The sequence below is a fragment of the Haliotis rufescens genome, unplaced genomic scaffold (assembly GCF_023055435.1).
Source record: "Haliotis rufescens isolate VD_foot unplaced genomic scaffold, xgHalRufe1.0.p SCAF_13, whole genome shotgun sequence".
NCBI lineage: Eukaryota > Metazoa > Mollusca > Gastropoda > Lepetellida > Haliotidae > Haliotis > Haliotis rufescens.
Window position 1 is genome coordinate 17750932 of NW_025963813.1, and position 21984 is coordinate 17772915.

The 21984-nt window shown below is 40.1% G+C and overlaps 1 long non-coding RNA gene across 1 annotated transcript; it reads right to left on the bottom strand.

The window, feature by feature from the left end:
• Window positions 1-9346: 9346 nt before the first annotated feature.
• LOC125378796 lies at window positions 9347-17038 on the bottom strand. The gene is made up of 2 exons (XR_007220508.1): window positions 16956-17038; window positions 9347-9520 (listed from the first exon to the last, which is right to left on the bottom strand). It is a non-coding gene; the product is annotated as an uncharacterized LOC125378796 (long non-coding RNA).
• Window positions 17039-21984: the final 4946 nt, after the last annotated feature.

A 21984-nucleotide genomic window follows, 5' to 3' on the forward strand; every position in this document is an offset into this window, starting at 1 on the left:
GGCCGCCATATTGGAAACATTAGGGTTACCAAATATCTAAAAATGATCAAACGAAAAAGAAGTACCAAAATACCAAATACAGTAAACTACGGTTATAACGAACTTAAAGGGACTGCTAATTTTAGTTCGCTATAACCGTAGTTCGTTATAAGCAAATGTACGGAATATATATACCAAATAGACAGGACCAAAAAATAATTCGTTATATACGTCAGTTCGTGATAAGCTTGTTCGTTATAACCGTAGTTTACTGAATGAGAAAGCAATTTGAACAACTAAAGGCCTGATGTCTCCAAATGTGCCAAAATAAGGATAATTTCTTCGGCCATCTTGGAGTAGGGGGCCATATTGGAAAATATTGGATATCCCTTTCGTCATAAATGTTTCTTCTGGGATGAAGAACCTGTGTACCAAACGTCATGCTCTTAACTCAAACTGCACAAGCTAGTCAATAAACCGCTCCCCTCCACTTTCAGCTGGAGTATTGCGCAGTGCGGCGTAAAACAACAACATCCCTGTATGGCATGGTCCTGCTAACACGGATAACCACAGTGACAAGATGCAGCATGCGTCTCACATCTAACACGCCGTCTTTTATCCGTTATGATTGCCCATAGCAACACATATTGTTCAGCGCGAGGGAGTCATTATCTAGCAATCGTATCTTCCTGCTCCACTGGCTGCCAGATGAATGTTCTGCTGTGGATCAAAGCCGACTGATGCTCATCAATTATTTACCTACACCGACACTACTCGACTATGTCATGGCATTGATGCTGGACGATAAACACAGCGACCCATTCGGTTTGCAGTATATACATGGAAACAAATTAAGCTCCATTCCTTCTGTATTTTTATATATTCATATATACATACATACATACATGTATCTTGAGAAGATACATGTAGAAATTGAACATATGATAAAATCAAGTGTGAGGGACAGTCTCTTTTGTTCCTCACTTTTATCACCAGGAGACGCAACGCCACATCGCGTGTCTATAATGTCCTCACTGTATATTCAGTATTCCAGGGAGTGACATTTGCTGGTGATGGTAATGTTATATTCACAGAGAACTTCATCGTCAATCATGATTGATGTACAGGATTGCAACGAGCCTATAACGATTTGTTTTAGCCTGTAAGATGTATCAGTTCTACATGAGCTAAATATATAGGTGTTGATAGACAATGACACATTTACACCAACAGCTAAATAGATGGTCGGATGATGGATAGACAGACAGACTTATTGAAATAATAGACAGATAGATTGATATCTAGATGGTTATGTGTAACTGGTTTTAAGGTAAATTTATTAATATGTAATAATTGTCAGTGGTAGCAAAATATTTAATAATAATAATAAAGACGACGACGACGACGACGACGATGATGATGATGATGATGATGATGATGATGATATTCCATTTGTTTGGCGCATTTCCATGTTGGGCCTCATGCTAAAGTATACCCACTCCGAGCCGACCTGTCCTTATTCCATTAAGGCCACGCGCCAGACAGAGTAACAACAAGTACCATCTTTTAACGTTTTTGTATGATGCGGCCGGGGATCGAACTCCCGACCTTCCGCTCTCCGGGCTGACGCTCCATTTGATACAAAGAAGCAGAGGAAACTGTCTAAGTAGTACTCATATAACTGCTGTCAATTCAGTTTCTGTATGGAAGCTCCGGGATAGAATCGATCTTCAGCAACTCATGCTTGCCGTGAGAGGCGACTTTGCTTGTCGTAAGATGCCACTGAGGGATCAGTCGGTCAGGCTCGCTGACTTGGCTGATGCATGTTATCGTATCCCAATTGCGTAGATCGATGCTCATGATGTCAGTCAGTGGATTGTCTGGTCAGACTCGATTATTTACAGACTGCCGTCATACAGCTGGAAAACTGCCGAGTGCGGCGTTAAACAACAAACAACAAACAGTTTCTGTATTACAATATGAATATGTCACCCTGTAACAGAAATCAATGTTCAATCCACAAAAAATAATAAGGATCCTTTTTTACGTGGAAATACATAGTAAACGATCCTTAACTTTTTTTTCATGTGTATAGTTCATTCTGGGTGCGATCCTTTTCTCCAATTGGAGGTGACTTCTGTCTACATTGAACAAAACTGGTGTTTCGCCATGGGGCTTGCTTTATTAACAAACGAAAAAAACTCGAAATCACCACTCAGTGATCTGTTTACCGCTGTTTTTCACACAATCCCGTAGTGCTGTGAGCGACAGGCCTGATCTTGAGAGCAGTTTGGTATGTGGTGTTTAAATATTAATGACTGGACCAAACACCATTATCTACCATGGCGATTCAGGGTCAACCAGGCACGGAATACTGAGTTAAAGTTTAATGTATCTCAATACTGGTTCACAGCGAAGGGTCACAGAGTACACTAACATCTAGTCTCTTAAATGAACATATTTTACAGAAAAAACAGTGGTTAAATCATAGTTATAAAACAGAATAAAAAAGGAGCCCAGAGAGTTCCTTCATTTTGCTGATACTGCAGTAATCTACACTGGCCCGATATTATAGACTTGCATGGGCTGTATTGGACATATTTGTTTCAGGGTCTGTATGACAGACTAGGTCTCGGGGTTGTGTATTCGTTCAGTATGAAGCATGTTGGCTTGATAATAGTCGGAACTAGAACATTCTTGATACCATCCTGTGCCATTAAACCCTGGAAGCTAATTCTCGTGCACATGGTAATTTGAACAATTGATTGTCGGTAGACGAGGTTTCCAGTGTGGCGATGTGTTCCAAACTGTTTTGTTCTTTTCTTGTCACGTTGAATGACGTTTTTTGTCTCCCCATCTCAATACATACATGTTGGATTTTGCGTGTACATGTAAAACAAACATGTTTTTAACAATGTCACTTGTCACTACATCTGCCGCTGATGTGTACTTGGTGTACTTGTTATGTTAGGACGTAGGGTAGCCTAGTGGTTAAAGCGTTTGCTCGTCCCACGGGTGCAATGTGTGAAGCCCATTTCTGGTGTACCCTCTGTGGTATTGCTGGAAAATTGCTAAAGCGGCGTAAAGACATATTCGCTCACTTGTAATGTTTCACAGTGCGAATGTTTTCAGTTTCAATTACACAAAGAACCATTCTATTTCTTTCTGACGGAATACCGCGGCATATTTGTGTATTGTTCCATTTTGCTGTGTGCGCACAAATCTCATTCTAACTATCGATTCCACCATTCTTCCTGTTCAAGTGTCCCTTGGAATAGTTTCTTGGAATCGTTAATTATTCAAGATCCTTATTCACCGTTATCCTGATCGGAAAGGCCTGAGTATCTTGACGTGATATTTCCAACAAATTGCCTTGAAAGGCCAAAGGTAAACCACAGAGCATCGCCCTCCTTAAATAAATACAACCTCTACAATCCGTTCATCTAGGTGATGCTCTGGTTATACCGAAAGTGGATTTATGAACAAAATGGGCCGGTGGGGTAGCCTTGTGGTTAAATCGTTCGCTTATCACGCTGAATAAGGCCCGGGTTCGATTCCCGACATGGGTACAATGTGTGAAGCCTGTTTCTGGTGCCCCCTGCCGTGATATTGCTGGAACATTGGTAAAAGTGGCGTAAAACCATACTATATAAATATTTCACTTTATTTTCCTCGAAACTCAGTCCCACCTGGAGTTCGACATATCCAGGGATGGGTATCAGCAAACATGAAGCTCCTATCTGACTCTGCATCACCATCCCGCACCCTCACACTTACATCAGCAACATGCATAACTACATCATGCATCAATGCATCAGTTGACACAACGCACACCCAACGCTGCAGTCATCAACCACCACACACAGTGCACCCTACAGCTGGTGCGTAATACATGTCTATGTGCACATAATGGCATCCTTCCCACGTCTAGCTTGTGCCCAGCCTTGTCGGCAAATTCAAAGGCATGCTTTGTGTACCTTTACAGGTAAAACCTGAGGTGTGTTCATCCGTGCTCGTCTACAGAGTCGAAAACACGCTGTGCAGGTAACTGACCTGTACCTGACAAGATACACCGGTTGTACAAGTGAAAACTTAATACTGTCACGAATGAATACTTATACTTCCATCGTTGGTCGATAGGTCTTACATAGCTGTGTACGACATTAAAATGCTTCACCAGTTCACGTTGGTCAGCGCTGTCAATATTGTATTTTCGTCAGGTTAACTCTATCGAGCCAGTACGCTTCTATACTGGGGGCGTTATATATAACGCTGTTTCGTAAAGCTTTATGTAAATATTTCATGACTCACAGAGCTGGATCGGGATAGCATGCTGAGTTGAACAGATTTACAGTAGGTAGACAGAACACAGAGATCTTGACATACTGCCATACCGTATTAAAGCCCTACATGCACAACATCTTTGCATCAACATGCACTTAACGTCGTTCCAAAGAATAAAGACATTATTATCCATAAAAAGTAGCATGTGTCTATAATAGCTGGCTAGTGTTGTGATGATCCACTGTGTGTTCGCAATGAAAGTCTATCAACTTTGTAATCATTTGTGTGTATTCTGAGGCAGAATAGGTCCCCAGTGCCTCGATTGTGTGTGTGTGTGTGTGTGTGTGTGTGTGTGTGTGTGTGTGTGCGTGCGTGCGTGCGTGCGTGCGTGCGTGCGCGCGCGCGCGCGCGCGATCCGATTGAAGTAAAAATCGATTGGTTACGCGTGGACTGCTGACTGGTATCGTTAGTCGATCGGTGTTCATCTTATCAACCACTGGTTTACTAAAAAGTCGGAATTGCTGTCTGCGGTGTAAAAAAAACATTCACACAGAGGTGGTGGGGTACTTGTGTGGATTAAGCGTTCGTTGGTTGTGCCTAGTATCTGGATTCGATTCCACAGAAGGTCTGACGTCCATTCTTGATGCCCCAAGGTTTTTTTGCCTTTTTTATTGTTGTTTTTTTACATCACAGTCAGCAATATCCCATTCATATCCCGTGTGTAAATAATTCAGTTTTAACCAATCGAACCAGTGATTGATAGAATGAGCAACGTCCACGTCATCGGGATACGATGCACGTAGTCAGCAGTCAAAAAACCTTATCTAGGATTCCATACTTATAGACTATTACCCCCATCCAATGTAGACTTGGCAAGCAGTAGAGTACTGGGGACCTATCTGGCTATTGATAAATGATGTACTAAAACGACTTGATTCCAGCATCACTCTGTAAGACACGAGGGCAAGACCTTTATGTTTCAAAGACACATTTACCTGATTACTTTATGATAATAATGCCTGTATTTGTATAGCGCAGAAAGGGCACAAAACTGTGTGTTCAGTGCACTTAGCATTGACAGTGTTTGTTAAAAAGGTGGGTTTTAAGGTGGGCTTTAAGAGCAGAGATTGAAGGAGATAATTTCACATTATCCGGTAGAGAGTTCCATGGAATCGCTGAAGGAGTGGGTTCTTTGGCCAAATGTGGATGTTCTGATTTTTGGAATAGAAAATAGCTTCTGTTGTTGAGATCGGTGAGTTCTCGGTGGAGATCAGATTGGTAAGGGTTCAGTGTGATAATTTGGGGCGATGTTGTTGAAACATTTGTATGCATTGAGGGTGGTCTTGTACTCAATGCGAGCTGCAACATGGACCCGATGGAGTCCTCTCAGTAAAGGAACATAATAAATTTCGTGATCCTTTTGATAAGACAATATCAGAAGCATGCACAGAAGGCAACATCTCCCCATCAGTTGTCGCGTTATTCAGCATCTGTAGACCCTGAACCACATGACACACTGTTTAACACTGCAATGTAGCATGAAGAACACACACAAAACTTATGTAAATCTCGGAAGGTAAGGTTGCAGTCTCCCTGCCGCCAGTCTATGCAAGCAACATTCATCACCGGCGACCGTGCCCTGGAAAAATCGAGTTTAACAGGTTGTAGTCGTATTTCAAAGGCATTCGCTGCGACGCACGACCTATATTCACAGCGCTCCGCAAGGTAGACAAACACGTAGGTATAACTAGACCCGGTCACGTCATCAGTGTAGGTGCACGCTAAGTGGGGACTTTGAATAACAGGCGCTAGGAATGTGGCGGTATAAAAGAAAATGAGGTATTTCCGTTGAAATGGGAGAAGCTCTTCGGTTTTAAGTGTGTATTGAAGAAGCAGAGAGGAGTGTGATAAATATCAGATGACCCTGCGATAAGTGGATCAGGTTATCAGCTGGTTTGATATGAGCTGGTAGCTGAGACCTTAATTATTGATGCAGAGTGTGTTATGTTTAACTGTAGACCTGTTAGCGTTATCAAATGAATCATGTTAGAAATAGTTATGAGACATGACAATGTGTAAAAAATATATTTAAAAAGTCATTGTGAAATTGGATAAAAGAAAAAAGAAATTTTGTAACTCGGGTACAGTAGGTCATCGTTAGTCAGGAAGGACCTCGCTAATCCGGAAACCTCACTTACCGGACGAATATAGCTGGGAACATTGACAAGAATACGAAGTGACATTACTTTGTGACCTTGAATCGTTATTCGGGAAATTCGTTTATCCAGACAATGGACTCACTACCGTTCTGATGAACGGGGTCGCTGTTTATTCAAAAATATACAGTTATGAAAATGTCGCATTTTTACTTAAGTGTTCCGCACTTTGTCCTACGTTGGTAGCAGGACATATATGTTTCCACACCTTTATAAATCAATTTGGATTATTTCGAACACTGATTTATTCATGATAAGTAGAAACTTTACGTTTCAAGGTAATACTTTGTTGAAATCAAATATGTATTTTAATTATGAGAACAGGTTAGAGAAGTATCACCGAAGCCAAACTCAGTCGATAGCCGCACTGGTAATGTACTTGAATGTTTCACAAGGGTCTGTAAGAGTCGGAGAGTGGAAGGGGCTAGGAGTGTCAAGTGTTTAAGAGGAGGGAGGGGGAGAGGGGGTGTTCGTGGTGAGAAACGAGAATAAAAGGACGGCTTTATTTAATGCTGTTCAGGAAAACCTTGTGGTTGGGTTTCATGCAATTAGACATTTACGAGAGTCACTCTAAGGTTATATAATTGTACGCCAGGGCATGTGGTAGTTGTGTGGGGGTGTCAGGTGGATACTTGGGGGCGAGGGGGAGGGGCGGGGTCAGACAGGAGGCATCTCGTTCACCTGGTGTTACGTTCATAAACAACAAAGAGCGGTTGTAAAACTTCGCGTCGGTAACATGAACAAGCAAGGGAAGGTCGTTAAGGATGAGATTGGGTGGGGGGAGACTGAGTGAGTGAGTTGGGGTTGACGCCGCTTTTAACAGTATTCCAGTTATATCACGGCGTGTCGGCTGAATGTGGGAGGAAAGCCCGAGGTGATGCAGGTCTCAGACGTTCACCACTTCGGTGAAACCCACGAGCACGGGTATGGTGCTGACAAACCTAGAAAATAATCTTGGCGAACTGGGATTCGAACCCACCATCATAGGTTTCTGGTGTGCCGAAGGGACGCAACTCTGCACAGCGAATCGCGGCGCCTTAGGCATTGAATCTGGATGACATGGACGTCTGTAATAGACTAACATCTAGTCTAGTTTCAAAGATACCATTCAAATAAAAATACACTTTCTAAAATACGTGAGTATACTGAACTCTGTGAAATTTTAATGGATAAACAATTTCCTAACGAAAACAGAATACCCTATTCTACCTTTTAACTTAAATTTCAAAGGGAAGTCAACATTACTCCTCAACCTCAATACAAAACAACTGTGCCAAAAATCAACACTTTGATAGATTGGAAAGTCTACTGGAAATTAAGATGACGGATAAAGATAAGCTTAACCACAACCTAATACCTTTTAGATGTGTAAACAACACGAAACTACATTGGTTTCAATCCCAAATAATGCATCTTACTTTACCAACAAACAATAGATTGCACAAGACGGGATACGTAGACAACGCTCATGTACCTTCTGTTCAAACTTAGAGACACTACTCGTATTTTGAACACATTACTTGATCGTGTAGAAAAGTGAACTCTCTTTGGTTAGATTTGTGAAAACTGGGTATTAAATAAAATTCAGGTTAAAATTAGAATAAATAAAGACGTTGTCTTTTTAGGTTATCCAGCACAGAACAACAACGCAATAAATGCACTAAATATTGTATCAAAGTACATGTTTATTGACATGTGTTTTAAGAAGCCGACTACATTTCACCAGCTTAAAGAGGAGCTCACACAACATTACTGCACAACCAAATACACTGCATCAGTATAATATAATATGCTAGCAAGAACCTCTAACAAAATGTGGTCAAATTGTCACTCATTGTTTAGTTGATAATTGTTTAGATTTGTGTAGTTTGAAAACATATCACTGTTTATTGTGTTTAGTTATGGAGTCATGATATATATTACAGATGGCAAGGTGCTGATTTGGTGTGGCATTTTCAGAGTACCACAAGAACTGGCTGCCTCCGTGGTCTAGTGGTAGAGCGTCCGCCCGGAGAGCGGAAGATCCGGGGTTCGATTCCCGGCCGCGTCATACCAAAAGACGTTAAAAGATGGTACTTGTTGTTACCCTGTCTGGCGCTCTGCATAAAGAGGCTAAAACAAGGACTGGTTGGCTCGGAGTCAGTATACTGTGTCTGAGTGGGGTATTCATGTTAAACTGCGGCATGGTATCTCAATGAGCTAGGACTATAAATCGGCATCAGTCCGGACTAGTACAAGCAGCCACGCAAACACGTGCATACACGTCGCTATATACGTGCAATAATCTTGGACGCGACGTTAAACCCAATTTCACCTCACCTCACCACAAGAACTAAAAATGAACAACCGTTTCAACCTTAGCAGTACAACTGTCGTAAGTCTATGTTAAGGTATGGGAGTCACTTCAGCGCTATGATAGCCTTGATAGCCTTGAACAACGGCACCTAGGAATTCCAAAGCTTTAAATAATGGTTGGTGAATGGTCAATACCCCATTTTGTCTGGGAGGGGTGAATGAAGAGATGCAGGGGTGGGTTGACCAGACACATGGGTGGTCGCCTCTGTAAACAGCAGGGGATGGGGTGGTGCAGACGGAACGCCTTGTATACCGCTGTGCAGCAGTAATGCATTCTGGATGCATGTCAAGGAAAGGAGGTCAGAACTGTGCACCCTCCCCTGGTGCGCACAATGTGTGGCTCTTGACCAACCACTTTTCTGTTCTCCGCCGATTTATTTTTCAGTCAGAGGTTTTATCTGAGGAGGAGCAATTATATTATTTTCAGGATTTCGGAACAGATTATTTCTCCAACGAAAATAATAACTTCCTATTCAAAAGTCAGCCCCCAATATGTGACACTGACAAATCACCAAGTGTACATGTTTATTTCACAAGTGACCAGCTGATTGCCGAGAGGGGCCATTGCCGTATCAACCTGTGCCACCATGGACCCTCCGGTAGTCTGGCAGAAAGTTCCGAAGGAGCATATCTTGTTCCAAGCCGCCCGTGCAACCGTCGATGTGATGAGGCTTTCATACTGATGGCTACATGAAAATATAATTATGAAATTATAAGAACGATTAAGATCACATGTAAGTGTAAATACATTTCACAATATATATTAATGACAATTATTACTTCAGTATGCAATCTTATGTATTAAATGACGTTGATAATGGTTAAGTTTCAATCAATTGAACAACATTGACAAGTTAAAAAAATGTTATACGAATGTGGATATGGTTATATTTGGTTACAGCAACATGTAGATATGCCACAGCATTTCTTCTCCTGTTTGACACAGACCTTAAGAGATATGTACACCCAAAAATGGCATGGTTCTTTGTCCAGTTCTAGAAAAGCTTATTACTACACTACATTTAAGACTACTATCATACTAGAACCTTATCTATAAAGTGTAAATTTACATAAGTTCTGAAGAGCTCTTTCTCGATTCCGTTGTGGCTCACATGATCTATTCATTGAAAAAGGCAGATATGAAGGTTTTGCAAGAGAACATAGATTTTGTAGGATTTATCAAACTGATTGTATTGAAGATGAATATCACTTTTTATGTGTATGTCAAGTGTATAAAGATTTAAGAGATTTACAGTGATTTAAGAGCAAAATATCTAAATAACTATTTCTACCGCAACTCAAACGGTAACAAATTTTGTAAAATTAATTAATGACTTGTGATTGTACAGAAACTATTAGAAATTTATCATGAAACTAAGAAAATGTATGAATTTGTAACACGCCCCAGACAATGTACTATAGGCCTTTGGCCTCATAAGTACCATGAATAAAGATTGATTGCCATGTCGTCAGTACATGTTGGTAAGCATCACGTAATAAAATTAGCATTGATATATGTCATGAGCCGTAATGCCAATCGCACGTCCACAACTAAACCATGGGACAAAATAAAGTATACCGAGTTTGTTTTTTATGTAACTGAAAAAAACTGTTGTTAGATTTCATTTCACAGGAGATATTGCTTGGGTGAGATATAGAGAATACTACACTCGTTATATACCATAGAAAGTTCACGAGTTTCGTAAAAATTCTATCTAACGAGAATGAGTGTGGTATTTTATTTATAACCCACGTTAAATATATATTTAAGTGTAAATACATAACAACTTTCGCTCGTTGACGGGCCAAACTGAAACCGGTTGCAAAATCTGGTTGTGCATGAATATTGATATATGCCCAAATATGGGCATTGTTGACATTTCTATGCATATGCATTAACAACATGTGCCTGCTGTTGTGTTTGCAAACATAACAGCACCAACGCTCAAGATGCTTTTGGAAGAATTTCTTCAACTTATGGTAATTCAAGCGCCATGTTTTCAGGATGCAGGACACCTATAAGAAAATTATAAAAGTCACATTAGCGCCGCGCTTTGAATACTGGATCAAAAGTCGGTCACTCGTACTGCCGTGGTCTCGTCTGTGCAATCAGGATGGTTCGGCTTCCTTGGTCTTTCAGCTGAATTTATATGATGTCCGTACCATTATGGAAGAGGGAATCAGAGTGTTCGCCATAAGACATTCGTGTTAACTGTACCACCCTATACTGAAGATCTGAAAATCAACAAACTCAAGTCTGCTTGCATGTCAGTGACAGCTTCGAACGAAGGGCAAGGTCACCAACGGAATAAGAAAAGACAACCGTGATCTTCCCACAGCGTTTTACGCTAGAGATAGGGAATGTTATTGTTCACATTTGGGATATTTAGGGCCACATAATCAGAAATCATGCACACTTCTACGGATTTTTCGAATGACTTGTATCGGAAATGTTCACTTTGAGTGATCTGGTCGTGCAGTCGTGAACAAACAACTCCCGAAACAGTGCCACAAAATACGCTTCGAAGGGGACACTGATGGCACAACCGGGTCATCCTAAGTAAGTCTTGATATGTGACCAGATAGTTTAAACTGACTTCATTCACCACGCTTATCCTATTACGTTAAATCAAATTGAAAGTTGCGAAAGTGGTCGGGTGCGTCACGCACATGGGGACCCTCGATCTACTGGTAGTCGTTCATTGCATATGGATATAGCTCGATTAGAGAATGTCCGTAGAAGCTCCATGCATAACTTATATATTATGCAAACCGAATTTGATGCGTGTGGCTATCTTGTTTGTTTTAATAAACTTTTTGTAAATATCTCTGTCTTTCATGAGATTGCTTCAGTATTGCCTTGTAGTTGCAAAATGAATGATGTCTCGCGATTTATTTATGAATGAAAAAAGTAGTCCCGGTGTGAGAGAGGTCACGGTTATCCAATCAAAACGAATAAAACGAGGTCAGTCTTGTACCTCACTCCGTCGCAGTGGTGACTCAGCATAACACCACTGCCACAGGCTAATTTGCATATCACGTGACCGGACTTTTCTCTTGTTTGTAAACAAACGCGCTTTTTCAGAAATCAGTATAGAACGGACTAATGCAAGTATTTGGGGACGCTTTACATATTGTTTTGCATAATTATATAGATATGCTACTACAACTGCGACAGTGAGTTGCAAGACAATATATATTTATGCATCAAAGTGACCGTGTCGCTAGCTCTCCGTTGGGCTTCGTTGACAGCACGTGGAGCCGTACAACCAATGTAAACATAGGATAACTACGCAAAAACAAGTAGATTTTTACGTATTTGCATACTTTCTCAATGAAAGTTAACCATTCTTTGACATTTGTTTATGAAAATGTGTAGACTTGTCAAACATGAAACGGATGAAAAGCATATGCAATATCTTGAATGGACTGTGAAAGATGTGACGAATCGTCACATGGCGCTGGCCTGTGGCAGAGGTACTATGCTAGCTGGCTGCCGGCCGCATGGAACTCTGGGTAGGAGAGTGGCCTTGTACGACACACGTGTGACGTACGGATTTACTATCGTACCGCCTGTATCTTAACCACGTGTGTGATAACAAGCGATATCTACATCGCTGTTATGAAATTGCATCACAATGCTTTGCAAACCACTGTGACGTCATTGTTAACATGGCGTCATAATCAAATGACATCACTAATGGCTCTGCTACTGAAGCTGTTAGCAGTACAGTACAGGTACACTGTCTACAAAGTGAAAAAGATTGAAGAATTATGTTCGATGATAAATAAAATCTCACAAAGTGTCTTTTGATATCAAATTTATCAATACTCTTTGATAAAAGGGGAAAACTCCTTTGCATATATGTTGATATATTTGATACCAAAAGACACTTGGGTGAGATTCTCCGTACATCTTGTAGTACTTAACCATAACTCATTCCTGCAAAAGTTTGTAAAAGGTAATCTGTGGTTGGGTAATTTGGGGGAAAAATATTTTGGTTCCAAGAATACTGGGACCATGAATGAAACGTACATTTGTGCCGACAAATTTATTGATTTAAAAAGATAAGATGCCTAAGATCCCACCACCAGTTGTTTTCATGCGATTGACGTCTGTTTTATTGTTTTAATTTAAAAAGTAAAACCATGCAGAAGTATTCTTTGAGAGCCGACTAAGCGCCAGCTCAGTTCATTTGGGGGATATAATATCGCTAACTAAAGATATTTTCAATTGAAAATCAAACACATGATACAATCAAGTGAGAGGGACAGTCTCTTTTGTTCCTCACTTTTTATCACCAGGAGACGCAACGCCACATCGCGTGTCTATAATGTCCTCACTGTATATTCAGTATTCCAGGGAGTGACATTTGCTGGTGATGGTAATGTTATATTCACAGAGAACTTCATCGTCAATCATGATTGATGAACAGGATTGCAACGAGCCTATAACGATTTGGTTTAGCCTATAACGATTTGGTTTAGCCTGTAAGATGTATCAGTTCTACATGAGCTAAATATATAGGTGTTGATAGACACTGATGCATTTACATGAACATATAAATAGATGGATGGATGATGGGTAGACAGACAGACTAATAGATAGATAGATAGATCATGAATTATATGGATGGGTTATAGATGGATGGGTGGATGGATGCATAGATACTAGCAGATAGATAGATAGATACATAGATAGATAGATAGATAGATAGATAGATAGATAGATAGACAATAAAAGGAAAGAATCATGAATAAACAGACAAGAAAGGAGGACTGAGTCTATGTAGACGACTGGTAAAGGTAGATATCGAAGTCTGTGTAGTCAGCCAGACAGATGAATCAACCTGTGCGTGGTTCAGGAATACAAATGGACAATATGCAGACGCTGCAGTGATCAATCACAACAACCGAAACATCTTTGTCCTGTTTTATTTCGTTTTAATAACACTCAACTGTAATTTAGTGCAGCAGACGTTGAAAAAATAAATACCGTATTTCCTCTATTAGACGCTGGAAAACTGTTAGGTGCCGGGTCTCCGTTAGTAGCCGGGTCTATGATTTGATAACATTAATGAATGTGAAATTGACCCCCATGTTCCTTGAGACGCCATGTGCACGTCATCTGTTGTGAGATACTCATTGCTTTGATGTATGTCATACCCGTATTTTGGAGATTAATAACGGACGTTTTCTTGCAACTGTAGAACTGGGATTCGACAATGTAGCTAAAGTTACCACTTTGCCAACATTGGTTGGTTTGTTGTTTAACGCCGCACTCAGCAATATTCCAGCTATATGACGGCGGTCTGTAAATAATCGAGTCTGGACCAGACAATCCAGTGATTGATATCATGAGCATCGACCCACGCAATTTGGATCGATGACATGCATCAACCAAGCCAGCGAGCCTGACCACCCGATCCCGTTAGTCCCCTTTTACGACAAGCATAGTCACCTTTTACGGCAAGCATGGGTTTCTGAAGACCTATTCTACCCTTGAATCTTCACGGGTCTTGCCAACATTAAACAGAAGAGACGACGGGCCTCGAGACACTGGGTCAACGGTTTGCGCGAAATTAATAAACGCCATACGTCTAATAGAGGAAATCGGTACTTACCACCACAATATACTTCATCTACCCAAGAAGTATAAGTCGATAGTTTTGTTGAAATAGCCCAGTCACCCTATCCCTAGCCTTGCTCCAAGGCTGTAGTGAAAGATAGGTCCATGGATGTGTAGTAATTCTAGCCTCCTGATAAGCAAGTCTAGATATGTGGACCAGTCTCTTATAGGGAAATCTTGTTCTTATTATTTACATAATCTAGAAATTATGATTTAAACTAATAATTATTGCCTTAGAGACTTGTATAAGTCTACCCTATTCCCTGCCTACAGCGACCTGAAGCCGCCCCCCACTCAGTGGATTCCTTCGCCTGTAACCCACTTCGCCGTTATTACTGTCAACGTCAGCTGTTCTGCTTCTTATTACTGCAAGTCCCCACAGCCCGGGGTCTTGCAGTCACAAATTGAATAACCACCACAGATGTAATAAACGTCTGTTTCTGTCGGTCAAACGGATGTTATTAAATTACGGAACTATGCCACAAGCGGCGTCTTCTGTCAAAGACTACACGGCAGCTGATGGGGTATACCGAGCACGGGGATGCTGGGACTGTTGTGATGTAAGCCGCAATATTGATGCGGAGAATTGTGTTTGTTGGTCATCTTGGTATATTTTAGCGTATGCGTCGAACTTGTTTGTAAATGCACGTATGCGTACGTGTGTATGTGTGCTTTTGTGGAAATGATTAATTTGTGTTCTTGTTTGCGTGCGCAAGTACACGTATGCATGTGTGCCCATGCATATGTATCTGTCTCTGCTAATGCGGAGACTTTCCGACATCAATACATCAATAGATGTTAAGGGTTGTGTTCGTGTACGTTTATATGCGAAAACGTGGGGTTTTTTTTGTAATATGCTTGCAAATGTGTTTGATCGTGTGACATTGCGTCCGTATGCATGTAAGTGTCTGCGTAGATACAGGTGAGGTGAAATGGGGTTTAACGTCGCGTCCAAGATTATTGCACTTATATAGCGACATGCATCTACGTGTGTGTGTTTGTGTGGCTGCTTGTACAAGTCCGGACTGATGCCGATTTATAGTTCTAGCTCATTGAGATACCATGCCGCAGTTTAACATGAATACCCCACTCAGACACAGTATGCTGACTCCGAGCCGACCAGTCCTTGTTTAAGCCCCTTAATGCCGAGCGCCAGACAGGGTAACAACAAGTACCATCTTTTAACGTCTTTTGGTATGACGCGGCCGGGGGTCGAACCCCGACCCTTCCGCTCTCCGGGCGGACCCTCTACCACTAGACCACGGAGGCGGTCGCGTAGATATTGTGATTAGTACACGAGTGTCCGTCAGACACCATTTATTTCACAACGAGTTGTTTCAAAAGGAATGTAATGAGCGGAAGCGAGTTAGATAATTCGAGTGGCTGTCAGAAACAATTTATCTTACAACGAGATAAGATAAGTGGTATTTGACAGGCACGGGTGCAGTAAACTTTTTCTTACACATCCTTAACTCGCACCAATTTAGCATCGAATCGATGCATATTGTGACTTTTCTTACGACCACAGTGGCGCATTAATACATAACTCATTTTGACGTCATCCTGCCGACTGCTCACTACCCATTGGTTGTGTGACCCTCCTCAAACCTAGTTTCAACCATATCTTTGGTTTATCAAGACGATGATGATAATGCAAACTAGACTAGACACATACGTTGGTGAATTCGACCGAAGCACGAATAACTATCATTGATTACAATCAGGAACGGAGTCCGTCATAATCCGACCTAAGGTCATTACCTTGGAATTCGATCTCACACACTGAGATATGTCATATGTTTGATACCGTTATCTCCCCTGGGTTTCTCACCCACAGGTATGTAAGAAACCTGAGTACCAGTAATTTCTGGTAAATTTGTAGATTGTAAATACGTGCGTTTGTGTGCGTTTGGGCACGTTAGCGTCGCCACTTGTGGGCATATCCCTGCGTACGTGAGGGTCTTTCGTCACGAGTTTTTGCACATTATTAATTGTTTTATTACTCAACAAAACAGCTTAATTAACATAACAGTTTAACATAAGTAACTAGTTTATGTTGTGTTTACATTAATAACGAGCTTGTAACACGTTCAATTATTTTTACTGTGAACAAACAATGAATTACCTGCGGCACAACGAATAATGCACCACTGACCCCAAAAAAACACTCTACCACTCTACCACCAGACAAGCGCTTAAAATATATAATTATACTTGAAACAAGTAACGCCATTTAATTTGAAAAGGAGCCCCAGTGAGGTGGGAGATTCATATCCTTGAAATCTAGACTTGCTTCATTTAGGGATTTTGCAACACTCAAAGTGGCTTAGTGGAAGAAAAATAATATGGTTTAGGAACTTTGAGACAGACTTTTACATTATGATGTGTAAGATTTCTATCGCTTGATTGCACTCGGTGTGAAACGTCAATAGCAGCTTAACCTTTGCCCAACAGTTACTATTATCGAAGTTGCACAATTGTGGACTACTAACCTTTGACCTTTGTGTAATTCAATGTTGTTACAATACATCTGGTCTGCTGCCACAACTTTTGTCACCTTTAGTAAGTCTTTACGACTATCATAATCTCCGGTTTACGATAGTCGTAAGAGCAATGGCCGCTTTAAGCAAGGGGTTTCTGAGATAAATCCTAAATATATTGTGTTTCGTGATATATCCCCACTACAAAAACTAACATAAAACAGACATGACTACAGCTACTTCCGTCAATGTCACCTCAATTACACATCTATATGCTCGATCAGGGCTAGATATAGCCCAACAACGATGATGCAAAGGAATTATTAACAAGGGATTCCCAAGGAAGGGCAGGCCCATCATCAGAGACGGTATCCTTCGTTAAACGAGGTAATTTCCAGAGTCGTTGCTACACGTGCTGATGTGAAACATCCAGCGTCTCTCTTGCTTCTCAACGAAGTAAATTATCGGGTGCTTTTTTCTGCATTGTTTTTTTAAACTCAGTTGCATTGATTCCCCGAGATCCAAACACTGTAATTTAAAGCGATGCTAACAAAAAACAAGCCAGCGACATGGTTCCTGGAAGTGTCTATTGTCTGTTTCACTACAAGATAGCTTAAGCGATTTCCTAGAATGCAAATATATTTCAAGGACGAATTTTTCAGACCACATATTATTTCGGATTGTTTCAGATCTGTGAGTGAGCATGGTTTTACGCCGCTTGTAGCAACATTCCAGTTATACCACAACGGCCAACAATAGAAATGGATAACACACATTGTACCAATCAAACCCGAACACGACTAGCGAACGCTTTAACCACTAGGCCACCCAAAACATGCCCCGCTTCCAGGTCAAATATTTATGAATACACTTAACAGCCCAAAACACAAAAGTAAATATACACCCATGTTTGATTGTGCCTGAAAATGAAACAAGTAAGAAATGGTTATTTGATACTTGAATCATAGTTGTGTAGGCGGTAGGGTAGCCTATTGTAAATGCCTTGCCGCTTTAGTGAACCGGATGTTTCAGCGTAGAAAGCATTTTACAATAACTAGTAATATACCATAGGCACGGGCGCACGCCGTCTGTCTGGCATTGCTATGACTGTTGCACATGTAGTTGTATCTATCCATCTATTTTATTTACCTATATCTATCCAATCATTTACTTAATGCGGGATACATGACGCGCACCCGTGCCGCTTACACGTTTTACATCGTGTATTTTAAATGTATGTTTTGTGTAACATTTGTGTTTTTAGCACACTATGTCCTTTTATTTGTACTTATGAGATATTTTGTGTCCCTTAGGCCATATCGGCCGCTGGTATACAATAATTGTTTTTAACTGTTTGTCCTTATGTATGTATATCATGCGACACCTTAATCAAATATTTTCTTCTTCTTCTTCTTCATTAAAGCGTTCGCTCGTCACGCCGATGACCCTGGTTCGATTCTCCGCATGGGTACAATGTGTTAATCCGTAATATCGTTGGAGTATTGCTAAAAGCGCCATACTCACTCACTCAAAGTTGTGTTTTGGACCTTAAGTTTGCAATATTTCGGCGCTTGTTTTCAGCCAAGTGTATACTTTCTTTTGCCCGTCTCACTTTGTTTTGTTTTCTTATTTCTAGCACTATTTGAATACACAGCAGTGCGTTTGATACAGAGATATTTGCTTTAAGTCCGTAAATTCCACTTTATTTCAAAGATATGAACACAAATATCCTTGTGAAATGCCGAGAGATTTTTGATAGCCCCATCGGATAATAATGTCAAAGCAAACCACAAACGATCTTTATAATCAGTTTGTTTTGTTCATAGTGTAACAACTAGGTTCAGTGCAGCAATAGCTATAGGCTAAACAGTAAACCCACAAAATATGGCGTTGAGGTAAAATACACGACATGTTATCGTTCCTTCTTGACGTCTTTGCAAAAGCCTCGCGTTGACCTTGACACAGCACAATGCATTAGCCAACGCTTGTCCCAAACCATCATTACCTCAGGTCGTAATCCACTAATAACGCATTTATCCCCAAATCTTATCGTTTCCATGGCAACATATTGCTTGAAATTCACGTAAGATTGCAGATGGTGAGCTTAAAAGCTGTTATGACAGAGAAGATAACGATATCAATACTATTACATCATGTGGTTGTGTGTAGCACGTGCAAAACAGATACCACGTCTGGAGGGAGCGTATCATAACTTTTCAGGATGATTTATTATATCCGGTTATAAGTACGGTTTTATGATTGTCATTTATCGGTTAAACAACACAATAGCTGAATTACATGCACCATAATAATTTACATGTGATATACTTCGGAATTTGTGTATGATTTTAAAGTAATTTAAACATGTTTATACATCCCCTTCAACTAAATCGCAACCGAAAAATTCCTAATCTTACATTTTTCAACTTAATGGCCTTATCACGACTTGATGTGAGTGTGCGCTTTCTAATAGGTTCTGACGAGCAACATCATGGCTAAAATTAGTTTACGACAAAGAAAAAATGGGTTTATTCGTTCATGTTTAATCAGTGACGTTAATTCAACACAAACCTGAATCACTGTCTAAATATTTGTATGAAATGAGTTTCTGAGGATGTTTTTTGTAGTCTATTATTAGTTTTCTACGTAAATATCCTACTCGTATAGATAGCTAGACAGTTTGAGTATGATTAGAAGTTTAAATGTCGACCATTAAATGTTTGTCACGTGACATCTGACAACAGGCTCTTCGTCCACAGACAGAATGGGAACCCGCCATCTCAATCATTTTATCATTCAAATTGTTGCCACAGCAAATGTTCCAATACCAACTTCCACATTGAAGAAGAGATTGGTATCTTTGATGCGAACAGTAATAAGTGTTCGATTAGAATAAGAAATGTTGTACTGCAGGCATCCGGTTCATGCAGTGTTACAAAGAGTCTCCATTTAATGTTTATATTTACATATGTATGTAAAAATACATATATATATGTAAAAATATATATAGATGTGCATGTGATATATTCTTGTTTCGTTACAATATGGAATTGCATGTGCACCAATTATGGATAGTTACAAGTTCTTAGGCATTCCGGATTTTTAAAAATACATCCCTGCTTGGAGTTGCAATAAAATTGCATGACAGTTTTTTTCCAGACCATTGTGACGGCATCAGTTACCATGGCATCACGATTATAATTCCTCACAAATCGTTCTGTTAATGAAGCTCTTCAGCAGTACATTTTAATCTCAAGGCGTTGGTTGTTACTGATTACAAACTGAACAAGTTGGAAGAATAATGTTGGGTGATTTATGGAATCTCACCGGAGTGTCTTTTGATATCAAACACATCAAAACTTGTCGTGAAAACGTTTTGTTCGTGTATCTTTGATTTTATGTTATGTTTTCGACGGAATTCTTTTGTTTTTCCAATGATAACACCAGATATTTAAGCCAGTGTGTAGAGTTGCGTCCCTTAGATGCGACAGGATCAGCTGATCGGGACCCGGGTTCGTGCCGCTGACTGTGACCACACACACACAGAAAGAGAGAGAGAGAGAGAGAGAGAGAGAGAGAGACGTCAGTGCTCGGATTAAATGGATGACATCGGATGCACTGACCATCTTCCAACAACTCTGAAAGATGCTAATAGCGTCTATTATATTCAGAGAGTGATCTCCTTTGTCGTGAAATCCTCAAATATCACAGCGAACGCCCAGTATAGTAATTAGTGGTTGCCACTTCAGCCATTGTAACAAAACCAAATCTCAATAACAATTACTTCATTACAGGTGTGCTTCATACATCACGTGTCAACTCTCTCACCTGTAATTAATGACCGCAATTAGGCACACACTGACCGGAAACTGACCACGGCATTTTTCTGATGAACAATGTCCCTAGGCCAATCAACGAAACGTGATATCGTCAGCATGCTGACCTATTACCAAATGTAGAAGTATTGGTAACGCTAGTGTTGAAATCGATAGTGATCAATAATTTCATGACTGTCACGCCTACGGTATCCCCTCGTCTGTGACCCCGACACATTTAGAGTCATGTAATGAGTCCCAGAAATAAAGTCCTAATCCTATTAAAACATAAAAATCAACAAAATTGAAAACGTAAAAACAAAAATGGAGCCCAGAACAATCCTTAATTTCAGGAGTTGAGGCAATCTAGACTTGCCTATTCATTCTTGACTTGAGTTGGACTCCTTTTTCAATTATTTCTCAAGGGTCTGGGAGAGAGACTAATGTAATAACTCAATATTCTGTGTCTTCAAATAAATCTTGAGCTGCAAATTGTCAACTGGGCTTTGTCGCACTGTGTGTGTCCTAAACTTTCATTTAACATTTAATTAAATATTCACATAGTATGTTTTTAATTTCACTACAAGTGATATTGATTAAATTTCACTCCTCATCAGACATATTCGTATACTGTAAATATACTTCTCATCATTTGAAAGGGATAATACGTTTTGTCAGATATATAATTTAAACCATATTTATTTCCAAAAACAAAGGAATGGGATTGGTGAACAGATTAAACCTATTTAAACACCTCTCCCTACAAAGGACATTTAACAATTAATAAGAGTAAACTGTACATAAAATCATAATTTTGATTAACTGCACCTATTGTTGCAAATATTATGATGCAAATATACAAGTCACACAAATACACACATACATATATCGGTACATAAACAACAGCATACCAGCATATCACACATACAAACAACTATTTGATTGATGTAATCGTAAAGAAGACATATTTAAATTTATAATCTTTTAGATTTTGCAGTGAACAAATGGACAGGTTGTACACTAGCAGGTTGGTATCAGTAGATGTTGTAGCACATCCATATAATACTGAATCCAAGTCATATCTTTTTATATAATAGTAGTACATGCTGTTCCGAAGATTGATGTAGTTGCGACATGAAAGGAAATAATGTGGAGGATCCTCAAAATGATATCCACAGGAGCAGGTAGTAGACTCATGAATGTCAGATATATATAAATATACACTT